Source organism: Periplaneta americana, chromosome 12, assembly GCF_040183065.1.
Source record: "Periplaneta americana isolate PAMFEO1 chromosome 12, P.americana_PAMFEO1_priV1, whole genome shotgun sequence".
Taxonomy (NCBI): domain Eukaryota; kingdom Metazoa; phylum Arthropoda; class Insecta; order Blattodea; family Blattidae; genus Periplaneta; species Periplaneta americana.
Window position 1 is genome coordinate 133,118,301 of NC_091128.1, and position 23,333 is coordinate 133,141,633.

At 35.5% G+C, this 23,333-nt stretch overlaps 1 protein-coding gene and 1 non-coding gene across 5 annotated transcripts in view; both read right to left on the reverse strand.

Annotated features, from left to right (window-relative positions):
• LOC138710896 (adenylate cyclase type 3-like) overlaps nt 1-23,333 on the reverse strand; it is a 780,256-nt gene that overhangs the window by 368,400 nt on the left and 388,523 nt on the right. The gene's annotated exons all lie outside the window — the stretch shown is intronic.
• On the reverse strand, nt 14,709-14,780 carry TRNAY-AUA (transfer RNA tyrosine (anticodon AUA)). The gene has a single exon. It is a non-coding gene; the product is annotated as a tRNA-Tyr (tRNA).

Below are 23,333 nucleotides of genomic sequence, written 5' to 3' on the forward strand. Positions count from 1 at the left end.
GAATGTAGAGGATTCAAATCCAGGCTCTGTTATCGATTTTGAGGATTTTATAAGTGAAATGAAAAAAAGATCCGAGAAGTTATGTAAAATTTTTAGTGAGTCGAGAGGGACGAATAAAGGAGGGGAACGCATGGGAGAGGGAGACGAGTTAAAATAGCAAATCACAGCACATTGTACAAGGAAGGCGAGTGAAGTGCAGTGCAAACAACGAAGAATGAAAATTAGTGGTCAGTGAACAAGTGGAAGTATCAGATCTAATAAAGAATGATTTTTTTTCTTTAGATGGTGAAGCAGTGACTAGTGATAAGTATTATTAATAAGCAAAAGAGACAGATGCAATAAAATTATGGAGAGGTTGACGAACTAGGATAGAAAAACAAAGAATAAAGAAAGCAAGTGAGATAAAGAAGTGAAATACATTAATGAGTTAAATTATGGAACAGTGGATTAATGTAAGAAATATATTATCTAACAACGAACTTGTTTTTACAGGGACTATTACACTTTTACTACCTCATATTACTTTTGACCAATAAAACGGTACGAAACGTCGTCTTTAAACTAATCATGGCTGCTTATCGCACAATTTCATCGCGTCCCTAGCATTTGTTTAATGTTATTGCTTCCCTAGCATTTGTTTGTTTTTATCATTACCCTAGTATTTGTTTCTTTGTTTGCCAACATTTCAAATTGCACTGGTCTGGACGTCAAAAAAAAAATCAGATAATTACAAACCACTCCAGTCGATGCACAGCAGTTTCAAATATGACTCGCATTGGCATTCAAGAACATGAAGTAATAAAGATCACTGGTCATAGCTGTGCATCTTCCCTGAAACCCTATTTACAAATAAATGAAGAGCACTTTCGGAAATCCTGTACATCAACGAGTTCCATTTCTTTTGCGCACATATCCAATAGGGTAAACATGGGTAATTTCGTGATAATTTCATGAAAACAATTTTAAAATGCAAATGTGTAAATATATCCTTATTCCGATTTTTTCATCTAAAAGACGATAACTTGCTGTACAAATCTGGAGAAATAAAAGATTGGATACGTTCTTGAATATGTGCCAAAAACCATTTTTACAACTTAAGCTGAAAGGTTGGTTATTTCGTGATAACCTTGGTAATTTCGTGATAATGCATTGATAATTTCGTGAGAGGTAGAAGAATTGTGGAAAAATTCATTCAAGTCAAATGAAATTCTCATTTATTGTTACAAGACTTCAAACATAGTAATTCCGTCTAATATTCATAGCAAGAAAACATAGAAATACATATCAACACATAATAAAAATGAAATCAAAGTAAAAATTGAAATTGAAAAGGGATCTTCTTTGCCCTGAAAGGGTGAACACTTTTATTACGGACTTTACTATAGTCTATATTACTAGGGTAACTCCAAAACTAATGCATAACGTTTCTTTATAAATTATATTTTTATCCTACAGCTTTGCTATTTTCACAGAATGTAGATGCATCCTTAAGGAACAAAATGACACTTTTTTACATAATCCCTGTCCCTTTCAACTGCCTTACGTAACCTAGGAACGAGGGCCTGTAGACCAGCACGGTAAAAGTCTGGACCAACACGTCTGAGCCACTCTTTAGCAGCGTGCACAAAGGAGTCATCTTCTAACCTCGTTCCGCGAAGGGATCCTTCAGTTTACCAAAGAGGTGGTAATCTCACGGTGCCAGTTCAGGACTGTAAGGCGGGTGTTTCAGTGTTGTCTATCCGAATTTTCTGATCTGGTCTGTAGTCTTGTGACTGACATATGGCTGTGCGTTGTCGTGCAATAGCAGAACATCCTGCTTCTCCCGATGTCGTCGAACACGACTCAGTCGAACTTGAAGTTTCTTGAGAGTTGCAACATACCCGTCAGAATTAATGGTGGTTCCGTGTGGCATGATGTCCACAAGCAAGAGTCCTTCTGAATCGAAAAACACAGTAGCCATAACGTTTCCTGCCGAAGGTGTACTTTTGAATTTCTATTTATTTGGTGAATTTGCATGATGCCATTCCATTGTCTGCCTCTGTCTCCGGTCCAAAATGGTGGAGCCATGTTCCATCTTCTGTCACAATTCTTGCAAGTAAGTCATCTAGCACTTATCATTGACACTTAGCATGATAACAAATCAAACAGAAGCTACACTGAACCCATTGCGTCTCCGTTTTCTTTTTCGTTATCACATCTTGTCTTCAGATTTCTAAAATTCCTATTGTAATACATTTTATACTATTTTAAAAATTGTAACACTTAATGCTCAACAAAATTTCGCCTCAAACAGCTAAGATTTCTATCAGTAAAGCTAAGCCTATATAGCGACTACAGATGTGTCTAAAATTCCAAAAACATTTCCTAAAATTTCATGAAGATACAATAAATCTTTGTAGCCAATATCATATGCTTACCTTTAGTAAGGTAATTCGGGGGAAGATGCAACTTTGTTTGCAGTTCTTTTATGTGTCAGCAATTGACAGTGCGGATCCTCTAGATTGAAGAGTGTTGACGGGGTGGACACGTAGCGTGTGCATTTGTCTTACTTTATCGTCTTTCATCGCCGTTATTTTGGATCTTGTGAGCATATAATCTGGTGAGTACACACTTTATAATATTTCGTTGCTTATATTTAAGGTTCATAGACTGATGTTTTATTTTAAATGGAATATTTGCTGTTTACGTGAGTTGTGCATTCTGTTACACTCACGAGGCATGCAGCTACGGCAGCAACATTGCAGCAGTAGGCAAGTAAGTGTGAGTGGCGTCTTCCCCTTGTAAATGGGGGAAGATGCAACATGGTTAACAAATGCATTATTTAACCAGTAAATTATGTTGTGGGAAGGTTACTATTTGGTAATATTTTACATTATATTATTTTACATATTGTCTGATACTTTACAAAGGTATCAATGATTAAAATTGTAATTCACATTTCATTTTTATGCAGACGATGACTTGAGACTGCAAAATAAAAACAGATCGGATATCTTGGTCAAAATAAAATTTAATTCGAGCTGCTGAAGATTTGAAGTATGGATAAAAATCGTCATGGGCTGCAGCGAGGATGTGTGGCATTCCATAAAGAACTCTGAAATGTCGAATGGAATCTTCAAACCTTACTAAATGTTCACCAGGTGCTTCCACTAGCGGAGCATGTGGCAGTAGACCTACATTAGTAGTTGCTTCCATGAGGACGGATAACGGGATTTCAACTCTGGAAACAAGCAGCCCTGTTCCTCAAGTAAGGAAATCTAAAATCTTTGGGCGAAAAAAACAAACAACGGAGATCTGAACTACACCACAGAGAAGAGAAACTATGCGGGAAAAGGCCAGAAAAAAAGAAACCTTCCCAACCAAGAAAGAAAAAAAGATTTGTAAGTTCATCTTCTTCTTCTCCTTCTTCTGGTGACGAAATTAGTCACGATGACAGTGGTAATAGTTTTGATGAAGAAGATGATTTTTGTAGTTTGTTCTGGACACTTTTACTCTAAGAAGGTTCCAAGTGTGACTAGATTCAGTGCCTCGCATGCAAGAAATGTTGCACGACGATTGCAGTGGTGATAATTTGCGCTGTATGGAATGTGGTGCAGGCTCGTACTAACATTCAGAATTGTGTTCTAATTAATCAATTTTTGCAACATAATCATGAAACTAGTTTATAATTAATTTCATACATGTTTCTCTGTAGTTGTAATAGAATACACATAAAATATTCCAATGTTTATTTTATGTATGCCATTTACTATGTTGTTGCATCTTACCCCATACCAAGTGGCATCTTCCCCGTATATATGGGGGAAGATGCCACTCTGACACGAGTTCTTTTAACATGAAAAATTGTTAACAATATACGCACTTGGAAAGGAACCAATCATTATACAGAGGAAATTATAATTGAAAAATACGATAAATTTGTTTGTATTGCCTTAACACTTCAGGTTTGAGTTGTATAGCCAAGAAATACCTTAGTTGTGGCGTCTTCCCCCGAATTACCTTAATAAGCCTGTAATGTAATTACAAACATCCACAAAATTTGCACGTCTGAGAAGTCGACGTAAACTTGCTCTCTCCAAACATAAAAGCTCACTGAAGCAACTACAATAGTCACACAAAGTTTAGCTGTATGTTTCTGGAAACTGGACAACATATGCAATCCCTTGGCGGAAATTTGGATCTCGTAACACCATTGGTTAGTTCACAAAAGAGCAAAGAAAAAGTATCACGAAATAACCACTGCCACGAAATTACCAATGGTTACCCTATAACATAAACTGAACCACCAACCAATAAAACATTCAAATTTGAAAATTGTACTTTCAATAATTTTTCCTTTATAAAATTATTCATGTTTACTTTTTTATTTCATGATCCTTAATTAAAAGTTTTCTTGTTTATTTCATCATACCTAATTAAAACTTTTCTAACACTTGTTTGTATTATTTAGTTTATGTTATAGCTTCTGCTATATGATATTACGGATAGTCACGTATCAAAGATTGTTTAATACTGATTTATTGAAAATCATCTGTCAAGTGACGTTGATTACTGGGATCCGGATGATTGAAGTGAAATGCAACTGTTTTAATAAAAATGAAACTGAATCAACAAAGCCTTCTTGACTAGTAACCGTCGACACAGTTCAATGGAGATTCCATAGTTGGCACAACTGATAACAAGAAAGCAGCTAATCATAACACACTACTGCCATTAGCATAATACTTGTAATATTGAGATGGTACAATAATACATTTGAAGACAGTTGTATTTTCGTAAGTCAATTAATATTTTCTTGTATTAGAGTATTTCGTTACTTCTAATCTCTACATACATTCTTCTAATCGTGTAACAGTTAATTAAATCCCACTCGAGTTTTGATTTTTTCTAGATAAATCAAAACCTCTAGTGAGATTACTGTTGATAAAACAATGATTTGTCATAAGATTTTTAGTAAGTAAAATGAGATCGAGATAAATAAACTGGTAAAAAAAGAATGAAGTAAGGAGAAGTGAAAGTGACAATTTTGAATGTGTTAAATTAAGTCATTAGGTTTATAATGAAGGTATGAGTAGAAGAAATAAGTTGGGGGTAGATATAAGAGGTTTCAGAAAATAGTGAAGAGAAAAACGAAACTGTTATAGTGCAAAGCAAATACTAGAGATAAGAATTATAGAGAAAATAGTATGAGACTAGTTGAAAAGAGGAAAAAAGTAGAGTAATGAATACGCAGTATAGTAAGATAAGTGGGTGTTACTAATGAAATATAGAACTGGAAAATAAATATTTAGGAGAGAAATAGGAGATTATAGTGAATAGGGAAGGGGGATTAACGATCATCATTATATACATATTATTTATTTATTTATTTATTTATTTACTTACTCATTTACTTACTTATTTACGTATTTGTCCACACCTGTGGAGAAACGGTCAGCGCGTCTGGCTGCGAAACCAGGTGGCCCGGGTTCGAATCCCGGTCGGGGCAAGTTACCTGGTTGAGGATTTTTCCGGGGTTTTCCCTCAACCCAATACGAGCAAATGCTGGGTAACTTTCGGTGCTGGACCCCGGACTCATTTCACCGGCATTATCACCTTCATATCATTCGGACGCTAAATAACCTAGATGTTGATACAGCGTCGTAAAATAACCCAATAAAATAAAAATAAATTTACGTATTTACTTATTGATTGATTGATTGATTGATTGGTTGATTGATTGTTTTATTTATTTATTTAATCTGACAGGATTAAGGCCATAAGGCCTTCTCTTCCATCCTACCAGATAGCACATATAAGCACAAAAAAGAAATACAAGCACTGATGAAAATAATACAAATTAAATTAAATCCCTGTAGAGGGTCGACAAGGTCAAAAGAACACTACAGAGCTCTCATCGAGCTAATACAAGAAAAAAGAAAGAAAAAGAGAGATAGCAATGATGATAGTGATTAATAACAATAAAAACATTAATAATAATAATAAGAATAATAATAACAATAATAAATACATTAAATATTAATTGTCAACTTTACAACAGCATAGTTATAATATTTATTATACGTCATGGGTTAAGCCGAAGTTGTGCAACCTGACAGGTGTTCAACAAGCAATAAAATTCCATGAATTAGAATATGATTCTTTAATTTAAATTTGAATTTTGATATTGTCCGACAGTCTCTCACATGGTCAGGGAGAGAATTTCGGAGGCGTGGAATCGATATGCTGTAAGATGATGAGTAGAAGGATGTTCTGTGCAGAGGAATAGAGAGAAGGTACATGTTCCTGGTTCGAGGTAGTGAAAGGTAAACAAAACGAGATGCTAGGTCAGAGAGAAATAGCGAGTTCATGATAGGTATAAAAACTATATGTGAAGGACAGGAAAGTAGGCATTAATATGATGTTAGGGTAATAAGAGGGAATAAAGTAGTAGGTCTGAAATTTAGGTGTAACAGAGCTTTCTACAAGGAAAGTGTGTATGTAATAAATGTAACTGTGACACCGTATGCAAAATTGTGAGGTCCACGTTACAAGAATGTAATTGCTGACATGAAATATACTATATATAATGTAATTTAGTCGTAAATAGAATAAATAATACTCAATACATATTATTTTTATATTACTTGATTAAAGAATGAAGACATGCATAAAATGCAAATACTGTATTCAACTATTGTAATTACAATTATTATGCCATTCAGTTTACATTTTTACAGGAATTAGTATAAATTAATTTAAGAAAGGTTCAGTCAGAACAACTTTCCTTGCGTTCGACTATGCTCAAGAAAAATATTCTTAAACACTGGCAACCTAGGTTGGAATTCCGTTGGATTCAAGTGGAGCTCGTGGTGGACAAAGATGTTCGAAAGCAGAGTTTTTCTGGGTACTTCAGTTTCTCTTATGGTATTCAACCATTGCTCCACCGATCATAATAGTGCATTGCAGACCATGATACACCAAGGACAACGCTACAATCGCGGCGCGTTCTTCATAGAATGAATGACGAAGACAAGCACACTCCATTAGGTATATTATTACTCCAGAATACAAAATTCAGAGTTTAAGAATTATTCACGTCCCTCATCTCGTACAAAAAATTCTGAACACCTTTGCAATTATATTTTTACAGGTAACGAGGTGACGTCAGTATATCGACTGCCATTCATTCACACTTTGTTCTTTAACGTGTAAAGTTTTTCACAAAGCTCTTCAAGTGTAGCACTAATACGATCCATCAACTGAAATGAACGGTTGTGCTTTACTATGTGAAATTCAAAAAGACCTTCACAAGCAATAAGCTACGCCTTTTGCCACTTTCATCTTTAGTAACTGTAAAGAATGACGTCATATTTTGTGACAACTCTACTAGCAACAGCAAGATTGTGTTTCTTTATATTGTGTTACATAATATTTAAAAGCTCTTCGTGCTCTATTGATAATAATGATTTTCAAGTATTTCAGAACATTTATTTACTATAATAGTCTTATTCTAAGAATGAAAACGTTTCTTTCCAGTTGGGTAAGAAAAACACGTTTCGTAACATTTAAGCAAAAACCATTTTTATTACAACCATAAAAAAAACTCTGAGGTCAAGTTATTATTATGCGAAATACTAAACGCAGAGTTTCAAGCTAAATAAACAAAAATCTTAGAAACGTCAGCGAAATGTTTCCACATTTTCTCAACAACCATATACTACAGAGTCTCCGAAAAGTCCAGCACCATAGGCAGAGTATGAAGTAAGATTCCTGATGAGGTGGGGGATAGAATCCTAGATAGAGAATACCATACATAAAATTATTATTATCCTCATTCGATACGGCTCAACGCTTGGTCGCACTGAGTTGCTTGTCTTGCATCTTGATCATAATTATAATTATATCCGTGAACAGGCTTAAGATAAGATGTGTAATTCCTAAGTTATTGATTGATGTCAGCTTTCCGGTGATGATAGCCTAATATATCAATATTATTTTATTTGCTTTTTTTATACTTTATAAAGTACATATACTCGTATTAAAACAATAAGTATTTTGTGAGGAGGGATAGAAGTTATTCATGGCAGGGATGTTAATATGAATTTATGAGAGGGGGATAACTTTCCAACAGGGGGAAATCACTCCCATCCCCTCCATTAATTCGCACCCTGACCATAGGACAAATCATAGTTTGTGTTTTATGTATGTTTGAATTGATTGCAAAGGTTTCGTCAATTAGGCTCCACGTTCACCAACTTGAATCCCTTGAACTCTGTTTTCTGGGGATCCTAAGTCATGGGTCTATAGCAGCCGTGGTGAGAACGTGACTCGGCTCGAAGTGATAGCTGTGCATTTCACTTGCTTCTAGCCTCCACCAACCCCCACCCTCTCACTCACTGGAGTCAAACTCCGTTCCATTTGTATTTGTCTCTGACCTGCGAGTGGCATATGTCTCTCTCGAAACCATGTACGAAAGTTCCAAGTAGGATGGGAGGACGCATTTTTTTGCTGTCAATATGATGAGAATATTAAATGTATGATTTGTTCAGAAGTATTACGAGGAAAACGGTTGTATAACATAAAACGGCATTATACTACATGTTACTGATGAAACATTAAAAGGTTAAGTGTTATTGTTGTCATCATCATCATCATAATCTCTTTACGTCAACCCTTCTTCAGCAGATGTACGAATAATGCGGTTAGCTCTTCAATTTGAACTCACTGATTTACTATATGATGTCAAATGAAAGCAGATGTAAAGACTTGACAAATGTTGAACTTTCAAATCTTTGCCAAAAAATAAATATCCGAAGCTTCGTTCTTTCGTTTGCTCTGTTGAAGCCATGTTCGCTACAACTTACGTTTGTGAAAAATTATTTTCAACAATTAAAATAGTAAAAACCAATTTTAGATCACGACTGACAGACAAATACCTTCGTGATCAACTACGACTAGCAGCAAGTGACATAATTCCTGATTTTGAAACTTGGTCGCATAGACATTCTGAAGACAGTTAATTTCAGGTTGTGATATTGTTTATTTATTGTTCATTTCTTTCTTCGTTACAAGTACTAAACATTAGTTTGTAGCCTTGTACTGTATAAAATTATATTTAAGTGACGTAAGGAAAATGAAAATTCGTTAATAAGTCAGACAGTTGCTTCGGGTGTCCACCTCCCTCCATAGGTGCTATGCACGTTGCAGGTTACACAGTGGCTCGGCGCACGATTACATTTTCGCCACCGCTAGTCTATAGCATCAAGGTTGGAGACATGGATCATCTACGCCAAAGTATCGAGTGTGAGTGCTGCATCATATCTGTTTTAAACAACATGAGTTTCGTTTCCGGACGCGTGTAGAGCTTGGTAGTGCACACACAGAACACATACTGTGTTTAGTCCTGTAGTGCAAGAATTTATGGACACACTGTATAATATATCGATTACGTCTACATGAATGTAGGATCTGTGCTAGAGTTAGGTGAACAAGCGATGACTGGGGAGACGTCAGAAGGAAGAGACAAGTTGCTATGTTGTCGTATATGGTATTATGTGAACATAGGCTACACTTTCATTACCATACTTGTAAATAGGCCTAGTCAATATATTTAAAAATTGGGAATAATTATTATCAGTATGTGAAATGTATACAGGAAGAATTTCTTCGATATTCACAAACCAAGGACCCTATCCTTCATTTTCACTTATTCCCTAACTCCGGGATTACTTGACGGGACTGATCTGGGCCACTTTCTGCATCCCATCTCGATTTCTTTCCTGAAAACCTAGGGCTGTGAGCGACGAACACGGGGAGCGTTTCCACCAGGACATCGTGGAAACGGAAAGGCGCTATCAGGTAAATGATGTCCAAATATGTTGGCAGACTATTGTTGGGTACTGAAAAGAGATGTTCCTCAAGCAAAGTGCAGCCGAAAATATGCTTCAGATACATTTTAGGCCAATAAATGTAATTTCAGCTAAGATATCGTAATACTATAATGTATAGATACGAAAAATGTTTTTAATGTGATTACTCTAAAACCCTGGGTGATGGAAAAGTTATGTAAAAAGATTTGAAATCAGCACAAAAAAGTCACTTAGAATCACCCATTGTTTCCCATTTAACAGACAAAAGTTTAAATTTTGTTGACCAGTGTTATTATCAGTATGTGAAATGTATACAGGAAGAATGACTTCGATATTAACAAACCAAGGATTCTATCCTTCATTTCCACTTATTCCCTAAGATCGGAATTAGTTGACGGGACTGGACTGGGCCACTGGCTCGCCAGACATTTAGCGCGACGGATGTTGCCATCAGCAAATAAATCACTTATATTCAGATTCAGATTCACTGATTATCAACGTTATCTCCTTACCAGGAGGTTTCGCATTCGATTCTCGATTCTGTCAAGATATTTCTTGGTTAGGAATTCTTTCTTAGTATATAAGGCCAGGATTTTTCTATTGTACTTAGGTTTAAGTTAGATTTAGGAAAGATACTACCGGCGCAGTTCTTCTAAGAGTAGAATTTGGTCAGCAATGAAGGGAAATTACTTGCAAAATTAGTTGACTTCTCATACAAAAGTGCCAGTGACTTATGCAGTTTCAGCTTCATCTTCCGCTTGCCATTTAACTTTGGTGATCTTTCTACTTTCAATTCCACAGTAGTTGTATATGAATTATAAGAACCAGGAGCGAGCCAGTTGCCTAGATGTCATTGTATTCAATGTCGAGTATAATTAATTAATTAATTTATTTATTTATTTATTTATTTATTTATTTATTTATTTATTTATTTATTTATTTATTTATTCATTTATTCATTTATTTATTCATTCATTTATTAATTTATTTATTTATTCATTTATTTATTTACTTATTTATTTATTTATCTATTTATTTATTTATGTTGCTAATAATTGTAACATAAAATACAATATATACAGAAAAACTTTAGCTCACCCCTGAAGGAGAAGAACTCGTGCTCAGGGGCGGATTCCTGAATTGAAATTAAGAAGTATATAATACAATTTGTCTTATGTCTACTATGCAATTAGAATATATAAATTTAAATTTACAATTTTTCTATTTTTATAAAATCCATACATAACTTTTAAAATTTAATACTAGAACTACTAGAATTGACAAGAATAGGATATTTAAATACAAATTTGTTATATATTCTTGGGCCTAAATTATTACTATAATTAAATACTGTAGTAGTGTCGGATTTTGGTTCAAACAATCTTACAGAATTCACATCTTTTGTTTCATAACTATGAGAATACAATTCAAAATTATTTCGATTTTTATGTATGAATTTTATTAATACAATGTAATAAATTTGTCTTATGTTAAGAACATTAAAGTCTAAAAACAATTTTTGAGATGGAAAATCAATAGGTTTATGAAGACATATTTTAATTATTTTCTTCTGTAATAAATAAAGTGGATTAAAAGTGGATTTAAATGAGCAACCCCATCCTACAATTCCATACATACAGTAAGTACGTAATAAACTTATTGACAAGTAATTCCTCCTCAATAAAACAAAATAATATATTATTTTACGTAATTTATTACAAAGGTAATTAATGTGTTGGTTCCATTTTAAATTATTCTCGAAAATTATGCCTAAATACTTAACTTCACAGGACTCCTTAATAATCGGACACTTACACTGTATAAGACAACAATCAGAATTATGTAATTTAATACTTAATATAGATGTAGGAGGTTTGTTACATTTTTCAGATAATGAGAATGGAATAATTTGGTTTTATTTTCGTTGATAGGAAGATAATTTATGTCAAACCATTTTTTTTATTAATTTAAGTCTATTATTTGAATTATTATATGCATCATACCAGGTTTTTCCACCAAAAAGTAAAACTGTGTCATCTGGTTAAAAATAATGAACACCATTGTATTCTTTTAAGTCAGTTTTTAATGATTAGAGCATTGCTGTAAATTTCTATCACGTACATCTTGCAGATCATCTTGAGTCTCTTTGAATCGGGCAACGCCAGTCTTTGTAGCTGATGGATTTTGCCTTTCCTTGATAAGTTGGAACTATTCTTTTGCACTACACGTTTGTGTAGTACGATGATCGTTTTCATGGAATGACGTGGATGTTCTTGCATGTCCATTAGTATTGCCTTCACATTCTCAACAGGTTTATATTGTTATTTATGACTCTTGCTTTGAGAAGAAATGGTTACCTCTAAACATGACGTTCCACCACCTGCTTGGGTTTCCTTCAGACATTGACTTTCCCATGAACCCCTTCATCTGTAAGTTAATTTATTTTCATAATTCAGAATGCATATTACCTCAAGTTCCACGAACTGATTTCATATGAAATTTAGTATGTCATTGCCCACTTCTTTTTCCTGCTGCGAAATTTTTTTTCTAGGTTTTTGCTTAAAATTAAATATATTCAAGTGTTTCTGTATAATTATGTACAATAATATTTACCATGCTCAGTAACTCAATTCGGTTTCGTACTTACCTATATGCTTACGCAAAAGCCCTTTTTTTTTACAGCTCTACTTACATTGTATGATGAGGAACATTATGAAATAAAAATAGCATACCACATCAAAATCTATCTGACGAAATGATCAAGATGGTGCCCGTGAACATGAATAACCTACATGCATAAGCCCATCGTCGCATTCAATCTCGGATGCGCTGATGTATTTCTGGAGAATGTTCTTTTGTCTCGGCAGTCTTTCCAAATACGGGTTCGAAGACTCTCTTCGTCTTGCACCGGGGTTCCATTTACAAGCTCTTTTAAATAACACCACAAAGAAACGTCTAGTGGGTTTAGGTCTGGAGAGCGCAGGGGTCAAAGTATTGGTTCATCTTTACCTATCCGTCTGTCACGGAAAACCTTTGATTTAGAAATCGACGAATATTGACACCGAAGTGAACAGAAGCTCCATCGTGCTTGAAGTACGTGTTTCGTCGTACAGTATTGCTAGCGGCACGTGGTGTAACAGAACAGATGTGCTCTAACAACTCTTTCTATCTCTCTCCATTGAGCCTGGGTGGAAAAACATGAGGTCCCACCAGAAAGTCATCAGCAATGCCGGCCCAAATATTTGTATTTTTATGTGACATGCTATTATTATTTCATACTGTAACACATCAATATAAGTAATGTTGTACAAAAGGGCTGTAAGAAGGAAAAAAACGTTTCCGTACTAATGTCCATATAACATTTACTTCCCCAGTCTATGAGAGGAATACGCCCATGAAGTTTTGAAATACATTTTAGTTACACCCTGTATAAAACATATTTGATTCTATTGGGAGTAACTCAATGAAATTCACATGATAATCTATTGGACATAGTAATGCCAAAATAAAGTAACTAATTCTTAGTTTTAGTCAACCTTACGTATGATTGAGAGATTAGATGAATATTTCTTGTGTGATAATTGTGTATATTGCTTCTAGCAATGAAATCGCTGAGAATATTCTTAAGATATGTCAAAGAACTAAAAATATACATATTGATGACTGCTAAAATATCTTCTTTAATAAATAATAATGCCTGCAATGAGCAAAGCCAGTTAGTATACGTAAAGTTTTTTTTTTTTTTTTTTTTTTTGAAGCCAAGAACTTTTGCAATGCCAGTACCATTACCCCAAAGGCGAATACCATAGAGTAAAATATTATTAAAAAATGCATAATATGAGCTGCTGCCAAGAAGTCAAAAGGAGAATAGCAATGGCAAAGGAAGCCTTGAGCAGAAAAAGGAGCATCTTGTACGGACCTCTCGAGAAAGAACTAAGGAAAAGACTAGTGAAGTGCTTTGTGTGGAGTGTAGCAATGTATGGCGCAGAAACATGGACATTACGACGAAATGCAGATAAAGGACTAGAAGCGTTTGAAATGTGGCTATGGAGAAGGATGTAGCGCGTGAAGTGAGCAGACAGAATAAGAAACGAAGCTGTGTTGGAAAGAGTGGATGAAGAAAGAATGATGCTGTTAATGATCAGAAAGAGAAAAAGGAATTGGCTGGGTCACTGGCTGAGAATAAACTGCCTACGGAAGGAATGGTGAACGGAAAAAAAGTTCGGGGTAGAAGACGATATCAGATGATAGACGACATTGATATATGGATCATATGTATGTATTTATTTACACTGCAAGTGGGCAAGCACCCGATGGCAGTGGTATATACAATATAAACAATACACAATAAAATGATAAGCAATACACAATAAAATTTACAATACACAATACAATTTTACAATACATATACAATTTTATACGCAATACAATAAGAATACACAATACAATTTAACACAACAATAATAAAACATAAATAAAATACCTAATTTTACAATACAACCTACATAATTATGTATAGGCCCTACATAAGTTTCAATAGTCTTTCACTTTACTCTCATCTCATTCCCTGTAGTGGCACTATGACGCATTTCACTGACACTTTAGCACACATTTCACTGACACTCTGTAACACATTTCACTGACACTATAGAACACATTTCATTGTCGCTATAAATTGTCACTGATCGGAACTGTTCACTGCACTGTAAAACCATAACTTCACTGACTCACCTCGCTTCACTGATACAACAGTTCAAATAAGTCAAATAATTACATCCTTATGCATACTTATAAACAGAACTACATTTAAACTAAACATTTCTACGATGAAAGAGTAATGGAACGGAGACAAATTCTCTCCGGCGCCGGGATTTGAACCCGGGTTTTCAGCTCTATGTGCTGACGCTTTATCCACTAAGCCACACCGGATTCCACCCCGGCGTCGGAAGAATCGTCTCATTACGAGTGCACCTCAGTACATGTATGGACTTCGGTCCTAGGTTCATAGATATCTATGACGTAGTGCAGAGGGCGGCCACTAAAGGGAGCCCAAGAGTTGGAACTTAATCTGAGACGATTCTTCCGACGCCGGGGTGGAATCCGATGTGGCTTAGTGGATAAAGCGTCAGCACGTAGAGCTGAAAACCCGGGTTCAAATCCCGACTCCGGAGACAATTTTTCTCCGTTCCATTACTCTTTCATCGTATGATGACGCAGAATATCTGCATGGAAATATCATATGTACTTCGGTACATTAAAATAATATATAAACATTTCTAGTCTAAGGCCTTCTTACACGCTATTTTTTAATAATTTACAATTCAAACCAAGGAAGTAACTCGTCAGGCTAGATAAATACATGTCACCTTAAACAAATTAAATGTTGAATGTCATCTTAATTTTAATTTGCATTTTATACACAACTTTTTAAGTTATTCTTGAATCTCCTTAAGGAAGGACAGCCCTCAAAGACCGCTGCAGGTAGGTCATTCCAATCATTTATAATTCTATTTAAAAATGAGAATTTACCTATATCCGTTTTCTGTTTCCTACATTTGATTTTAAAATCATGATCGTTCCTACTATAGTACGTTGGCTTTTCTAACCGAGCCGTTAAGTCTACCCATGCTTTCTGACCTAGATGTGCTCTATACAATGATGTTATTCTAGTTTTCCTACGTCTGTTTTCCAAGTTTCCCATTTATGAGGAAACAAAGAGGAATGCAGAAAATAGGAAACCTGGAGAATACTGGGTTTGCAGTGAAAGACTTGCTCTTCGGCAAAACACTACGAATGAATGAATGAATGAATGCAGTTTTAGGTAAGATCTAGGTATTCGTTCGTGTTTCCGCCCAAGAGCAGGTCTTTCACTGCAAACTCAGTTTTCTCCATTCTTTCCTATTTTCTGCCTTCATCTTTGTCTCCACGCATGATTAATATATCTTAATGTCGTCTATCATCTGATATCGTCTACTACCCCGAACTCTTCTCCCGTTCACTATTCCTTCCAGTGCATCCTTCAGTAGGCAGTTTATTCTCAGCCAGTGACCCAACCAATTCCTTTTCCTCTTCCTGATCAGATTCAAAGATTGCTTAATTGGCGTATTAAATGAATAACTTTGGATAGACTAACACATACTACACCGATAAGTGATGCCCAATATAAATTAGTGTCTAAATTGATACCAAGTTGAGTTCCATTTTGATGACTTCTCGTCAATGAGACAAACCTTCTGTCCAGCTGTAGTATAGAAGTGTTCAAATTTTAAGATAATTTCTGTAAAGGGTAAAATCCTCAGAGCAGAAGAATTAATAAACAACGTATTTTTAAAAAAAGTAATACAGTAGGTGAAAAACCATTGTTAGTAGCATGCTTCAACTTTTAAAACAAATATACGAGAACTTAATTTAAACTTCAATACAACAGTACACCCTGCGGTTCCTTTAATATTAACATTTTAATCAAGGCTATGAACAAGTTCATGCTGTAATAATGTAACAGAGGAATGCCCCACAGCAAGTTGTTGTCTAAAAAGTTCATGAAAAGAAAAGAGGAAATTGCGTTTTGACCAATCGGAAATGAGCAACGTTAATTCGTTGTAGACAACTCGCTCATTTTGGATGTGAACGTGTTTATTATGCAAGTAGGAATTCATCAACAACGTTGTTTTAGTGAGTTATTTTACTATGCTTTACCAAATGTTGTGGTTATCTTGCGTCTGAATGATATGAAGGTGATAATGCTGGCAAAATGATTCCAGGATCCAGCGCCGAAAGTTATCAAAATGTTTATTCCCTTTAAAATCTCCAATTAAATTAAACCAATGTTAAATATTCACATTTATTTCCAACTTTCTAAGTTTGTCTTTGAATAATTCAAAGCCAGACTTCATTGATTTGAACAAAAATTGTCAATCTTGAATTCTGGAGGAGATTAGAGAAACTTTTGTGGAAATTTTGATTATTAACGATTTCAAAAATTCAAATTCCATCCTTAAAATTAATACTTATAGACACATAATCGGAGAGAAGAGGCAGTTGATAATATTTATAGATTTATCCAATGACTGACAGCAGAAAAGAGTAACGAGAGGGATGCCCAACGTCATTGTTTACAGATGAACGAGTCCCTCTCGTTCTTATTCACCAGCCAATAACTTGAAATAGAACAAATTTGTGAAAATATTCATTACAGTATGCACAAAATTGAGTGTGTTACTGACTCTTCTTCATTCACAATGTCGAAGCATAAATCCGACACAAGTTTAATGTCACCAAAGAAGATTTAGGGGAGAGTCGGGTAGTATCGGACATCGGGTAATGTCGGACAGTGCGTTTCTTTCATCTACTACCATATGGTGGTACCTGAATGACATGGTTACGTTTCTCTATACATCACAGAAACGTAACCATGTCAATCAGGTACTATTATCGTGTGGTAGATGAAAGAAACTCATTGTCCGATATTACCCGATGTCCGATACTACCCGACTCTCCCCTAAGTAGATGCACATATATGCTTATACTATGTTTTCTTGCAAATGAAGTCGAGTTCAAAATGCTCATTCATTGAAAATTTGGTGTAACAGTTATTCCGCAAGTCTGCTTTGTTTCCTGTGGACGTTATTTGCTTATAAAGTTATAAAAGACAATCATTAAAAACATAAATAATAATGAAAATTTAATAATAATAATAATAATAATAATAACAATAATAATAAAAATAAAATGTAACACTTTATAGAAAACTATTAAATTATTGGACTCTCACTTTGAGAGAGGAACAAAGATTGAGGGTTTTGGAGAATAAGGTTCTTAGGAAAATATTTGGGGCTAAAAGGGATGAAGTTACAGGAGAATGAAGAAAGTTACACAACGCAGAGCTGCACGCATTATATCCTTCACCTGACATAATTAGGAACATTAAATCCAGAAGTTTGAGATGGGCAGGACATGTAGCACGTATGGGCGAATCCAGAAATGCATATAGAGTGTTAGTTGGGAGGCCAGAGGGGAAAAGACCTTTGGGGAGGCCGAGACGTAGATGGGAGGATAATATTAAAATGGATTTGAGGGAGGTGGGATATGATGATAGAGACTGGATTAATCTTGCTCAGGATAGGGACCAATGGCGGGCTTATGTGAGGACGGCAATGAACCTCCGGGTTCGTTAAAAGCCAGCAAGTAAGTGAGTAAGTAAGTTAAGTATTAAAAATGCCGAAAATCACCTAAAACAGCCAAAAACACAACTCCTCTCTTGAAAATGACGAATAATGAAAAAAATTAATTCCCTGACAAATTGCCCCTATTTAATCAATTAATTCATGATACACATTTTTTTGTATAAGATTCGATCTATCTTTCAACCTTCATAAGCAAAATACGCAAAATCACCTAATGCCTTGCCCTAGTTATGAATGAGGCGCACCACACGTTCACTTTGTGGCTATTCCTCTGCTGTTCAATAGGGATGAATTCGCACATTATTCTTTGTGTTGGCTTTACCGCAGATATGGAATGCAGTCTCATCTGAGAAACACACACGCTGCAGGCAACCATTGTCATGATCCATGATCAACGCGAAAAACAAGAGAAAATAAACTTCATTCATTAGTTCCCCTACATTTTGGTATAAACTATGTTATGCTAAATTTATTTTGTGTAAACAGATGTTGTAAAGAGGGAAAAACTTTGTGGACATTTGAGAGCGGAAAATTCTTGTTAAGGCTCAATTCACAATGGAAATTAAATATAACGTAAGCGTTAACTTAAGAATATAACTTTACGGTAAAATCAAGAAGTCATACCATCATTCACGATGGGAACATAAACATAACCGCAAACATACTTGGTAACCATGGAAACATAAGAACGACGCCATTTCCTCATATTCTGTCGTATACTTCAGCGCTCCACGATTGTGTTCTGTTTGAAAATCACGTAAGCATAAGCATGAAAGTTTGGAGTTTGATAACTTTCATGTTAACGTCTTACGGTAATGTTTATGTCAATGCTTATGTGAATCATTGTGAATGACCCCATTTGGTAGCCTGGGCGCAAACTTCTGTGTTTATGTTGCGGTTATGTTTAATTTTCATTGTGAATGGGCCTTTATTTCCGATGAAACTTACGAATATACATTCTCACGAGATTTACAGTGTAGTTATTCTGGAGATAAATGTTCCACTACACAAATTCTCTACCTAATACTATACCAAACCATTTCATTAGAATGACACATACAAATGTGCGGTCATGCGCTCCTTAGCCCTTAACAAATTCAGCTGATGCTGGAGGTGGTGTCCTGTCTATAAGTTATTGCATTGATACAGTCCGTACCAGCTCTCAAGTTATAAATGGATCTCACTGTGTAAGTCATTTAACAATTCCTAATCGGTTCAGAACAAAGTTTGAGTCAAAAGCCCTGGCTTCCAACTACTGACAACAGGTTTCGTATTGTTTATTGATCGAACATCACGGTATGCGGTATTTACATTAAGTACGCACCGTGGCATAAATATATAGCGACTCCGCTCCGCTCGCCGTTATTCTGACTATCAACAACCACGAATTCAGTCTCTACAAATTCCTGGTTTAATCGATAAAGACTGTTATATCTCTTTAGTGACTATTAATTCCCAAATTAATTCCACCTGGCTTGTTACTTTTAAGTTCTCCCGTCTATTATTAACCATGAACAGGAAGGCTATTTCTTCCGCTCTAGAAATCGTCGTCTTGTAGATTGTTAAAGGTTCACACGTGTCCCTCTGTTGGATTCCTTTAAGTCTTGGTTTTTCTGAACGGACGCATGTGAGGTGCGAGGCACGCCTCTCACAAATCCGGACTACACGAGAGGTAGAGTGGTTTCTACTGGGTGTTCATTTCAAAGTGTGTCATGACGTCACTGTTGTTGGGTCACCGATTTGAAGCGAGTTTCAGTTTATATATTAGAGAAGTTGCCTATTATTTAAGGCGTTCTTCAATCTGAACTTGAGAACGTGTACGGTATAACTTGAACGTCGTAGCAACAGATGGCGGTCTGTACGGTCTGTGTGCTACCATAACCTCTTTCGAACTGTGTTTTGAGCCGGCAAGTCGTACGCAGGGTATTTGTTATCATCGGTTGCGTACGGTAACATTCCACAACACAAATCAAATGCTCCGTGTCCATGTTGACCGTCGAAGTTAATGTCAACAAATACGTAAGTAATCGTCTTAACCCTCTCCCCATATCCCGACAGTACGTATTTCCAAACAGTTCACATTCCTGCCACTACCGGCGTTACCGTACGTATCGGCACGTACTCTTCAGAATGAACGCCGTACTTGCTAGCCAACTTCTCTGCCTCTTAGATTATACACCTGAGCTGCGGAAGTGTAGGAAGACTGAATTCTCTAGGCTCATCAGCTAGCCACATGACGGCATACAGCGAGCCAAGACACATTTTGAACTGAACACCCAGTATAGCTATAGAGGTACGGACACCTCGCAGCCATAGAAACCTCTCTATAGTGAGGATCACGTAAGAACAGTTCCTACAAGGCTAATTTGGCCGTCTCTTCAGTGTTGCCAACTAATACCAAATATCACCAAAGAGGGTAAAATCACAATGCCATGTACAATAATAATAATAATAATAATAATAATAATAATAATAATAATAATATATTATTAACAATAATGACGTCTTGCTTATTTACTTGTTTACTACATCTCATCTTCGTGATGGGAGGCGTTTTCTAAATGGTTCAATAATTTTTGAAAGAGTAGGCCTATATTTATCTCCTGGACATCTCACACATTATGTTGGAAATTAGTAGATTAATATGATCTAATATTACAATGTATTTTATCTGGCAACATAAAATTGATTGCTTTAACTAAACAGTTTACTATTGACGAGACTTAGGCCCTAATCTAAAAATGTATTTTGTTTGACCATGTGATATGATTAGTACAAACTCCGAAAACCGAATACCACTTTGAAATGTACGCTTAAGAATACTTACTTACTCCTAGTAATTTTGCTGTCTCCGTGTGCATTTTCTATCCATCACTCAAGTGCACGTAACACACCATATGTTATATTTATTTAGGCCTACACTTATCTGACTATAATCTTGAATTGTAACCACAACGCAACGCAACACATAAAATAACTATTATGTATTAATATAATACTGATATTAATTAATTATTAGTATGTTCGAATTTCACTAGCTTCCAGTAATCGGCTCAGAAATCTAGAACAATTTGAATGTTCAGAACTTGCACTATCGACAACATTTGTTCCTGCTGCCAACATTACAGTTAGAAAATCACTACCAGTTGTAGTACTTCTCAGTATCGAAATTCGAAACGAAGTTGGCAAAAGATAATTCAACCTTCAAACTAGAAACTCACCATAATCCACTAGCATATGTAGTAATGGGTTAGGTTTCACTCTTAGGGTATGAAGTAAGCTGATCCGGACTATACCTCTCGTGTAGTCCGGATTTGTGAGAGGCGGGCCTCGCATCTCGCATGCTTCGGTTCAGTAAAACCAAAGCTTTAAGGTACATGCATGCCGAGGTTACTAAAAGTTCATCGCTTACATGAATGTCAAATTAAAACGAAATCTACATAAAATTCTTTAGGATAATTGTTGCAATTTGACAGGGTGATTAATTATTGATTGTTTACAGCTGTTGCATATGTTGATTCTTAAAGTAAACAGAGGGCGAAGCCGACAATACGCCCTCATTATGCACTACGAAGCGCGACAGTTCGAAATCGCATTTATTTCACATTCAAAAACTAAACGTCGTGGAAGACAACGTTTTATACGGTCCGAGGATGGCAGTGTTGGATAAAACAATAAAGTATTTCTTATTCAGAAATCGTCTTCTCCTCCTCCTCCTCCTCCTCCTCCTCCTTCTTCTTCTTCTTCTTCTTCTTCTTCTTCTTCTTTTCAAGGCAATACAGCTTCAAAATTGAATGTCTTGGCCTTCTCAACAATTTTTTTCCAGGAACCTTGTTGAGAATTACGAGCAAGATTTTTTTTCCAGGGTTAGGTCGCCGGCCTAAAGCCCAACCCCCAACCTGGAGGACCAGGTTTCCCTATTTATAACCCCAGGAGACAGGGTGGCCCAGCTATACCCCCAGGCACTGGGTACCCATTTTAGTCGCCTTCTACGACATGCATGAGCTACATTGGGACTATTCTAACCCGGACACCATAGGTGGTTATTCAGAAATCATACGTCATAATATATATTTGTTGTACTTTCTTAAATATTAAAAGATATTCTATTAATACAACAAGAATAATGGTTACATATATGTAAGAATGAGAAAGTAATTATTATGACAGCAAATTAGCAACATCAAATTTTGTTTCATTGGACCAATGTCTTAGGCCCAGTTGTACGATCGCGGAATGAATAATGACAACCAAGAAGATGAGTGAACGGAGAGTAAATAATGCATCTTGATTATACACTTTTACCATTTTATATCAATTACGGATATAGTTATAATAACCACTTCCATGTGTTTCTAGGTAATTTACAGCTTACAAGCAAACGTTCTGATGGGGGCAGATGAAAAAGTTAAATTTTTTCTTCCACCATGTTAATAATATCAAAAGAAGTGCTTATACAAATTTTGGCCACTCGACCGCAATTATGAAGCCGTCCAGAAAGTGATTTTCCCTGAGGCCGTTTAGAGAAAAAAGCACAATTTCATGGAAATATATATTGAAACAGATACAGCAATTGTTACGCTATTTGTCAACATATCCCCGACTGGAATTGAAACATTTGTCATACCATGGGATCAATTTTTGTGTCGTAGAAGTCAGCTGCCTCAGATCGGAACCAGCGTTTGACTGCGTCTGTACCTCTCTCTGTCGATCCCATGATATGAGAAATGTCTCAATTCCGATGAAAAATATGTTGAAAAATAGCTCAACGATTGCTGTGTCCGTTCCAAAAAAATTGTGCAATGAAAATGCGTCTTTTTTTTCGTTAGCAGCCCCTGGCGAATTAATTTTTTACTGCCCTCGTAATTGCGGTCGAGTGGCCAAAATTTATATAAGCACTTCTTTTGACATTATTAACATGGTGGAAGAAAAGAATTTCACTTTTTTATCTGCCCCCATCAGAACGTTTGCTTGTTAATTTTCATTTTAACACATGAAAGTAGTCATTATAACTGCATTCCTAAGTGGTAAAAAATAATAATTAATTTTGTACATTGCTGCATCAGTGATGCAAAATTTGTAAATGTATAATATATAAAATGTGCACTTAATAATGTGTTATGTTAGTTCGGAAACACAAGTGAATGGAAAATATAAATAAATATCTATAGTTTTAGTAACTATTCAATTTTTAAAAAACGGCATCAGTCTTTAACATTTAACTACTAATTAGAATAATTGGAAATTAAAACATCATTACAATTTCTCGTCTGAGAATAAAAATTGAACCACAGAGCTT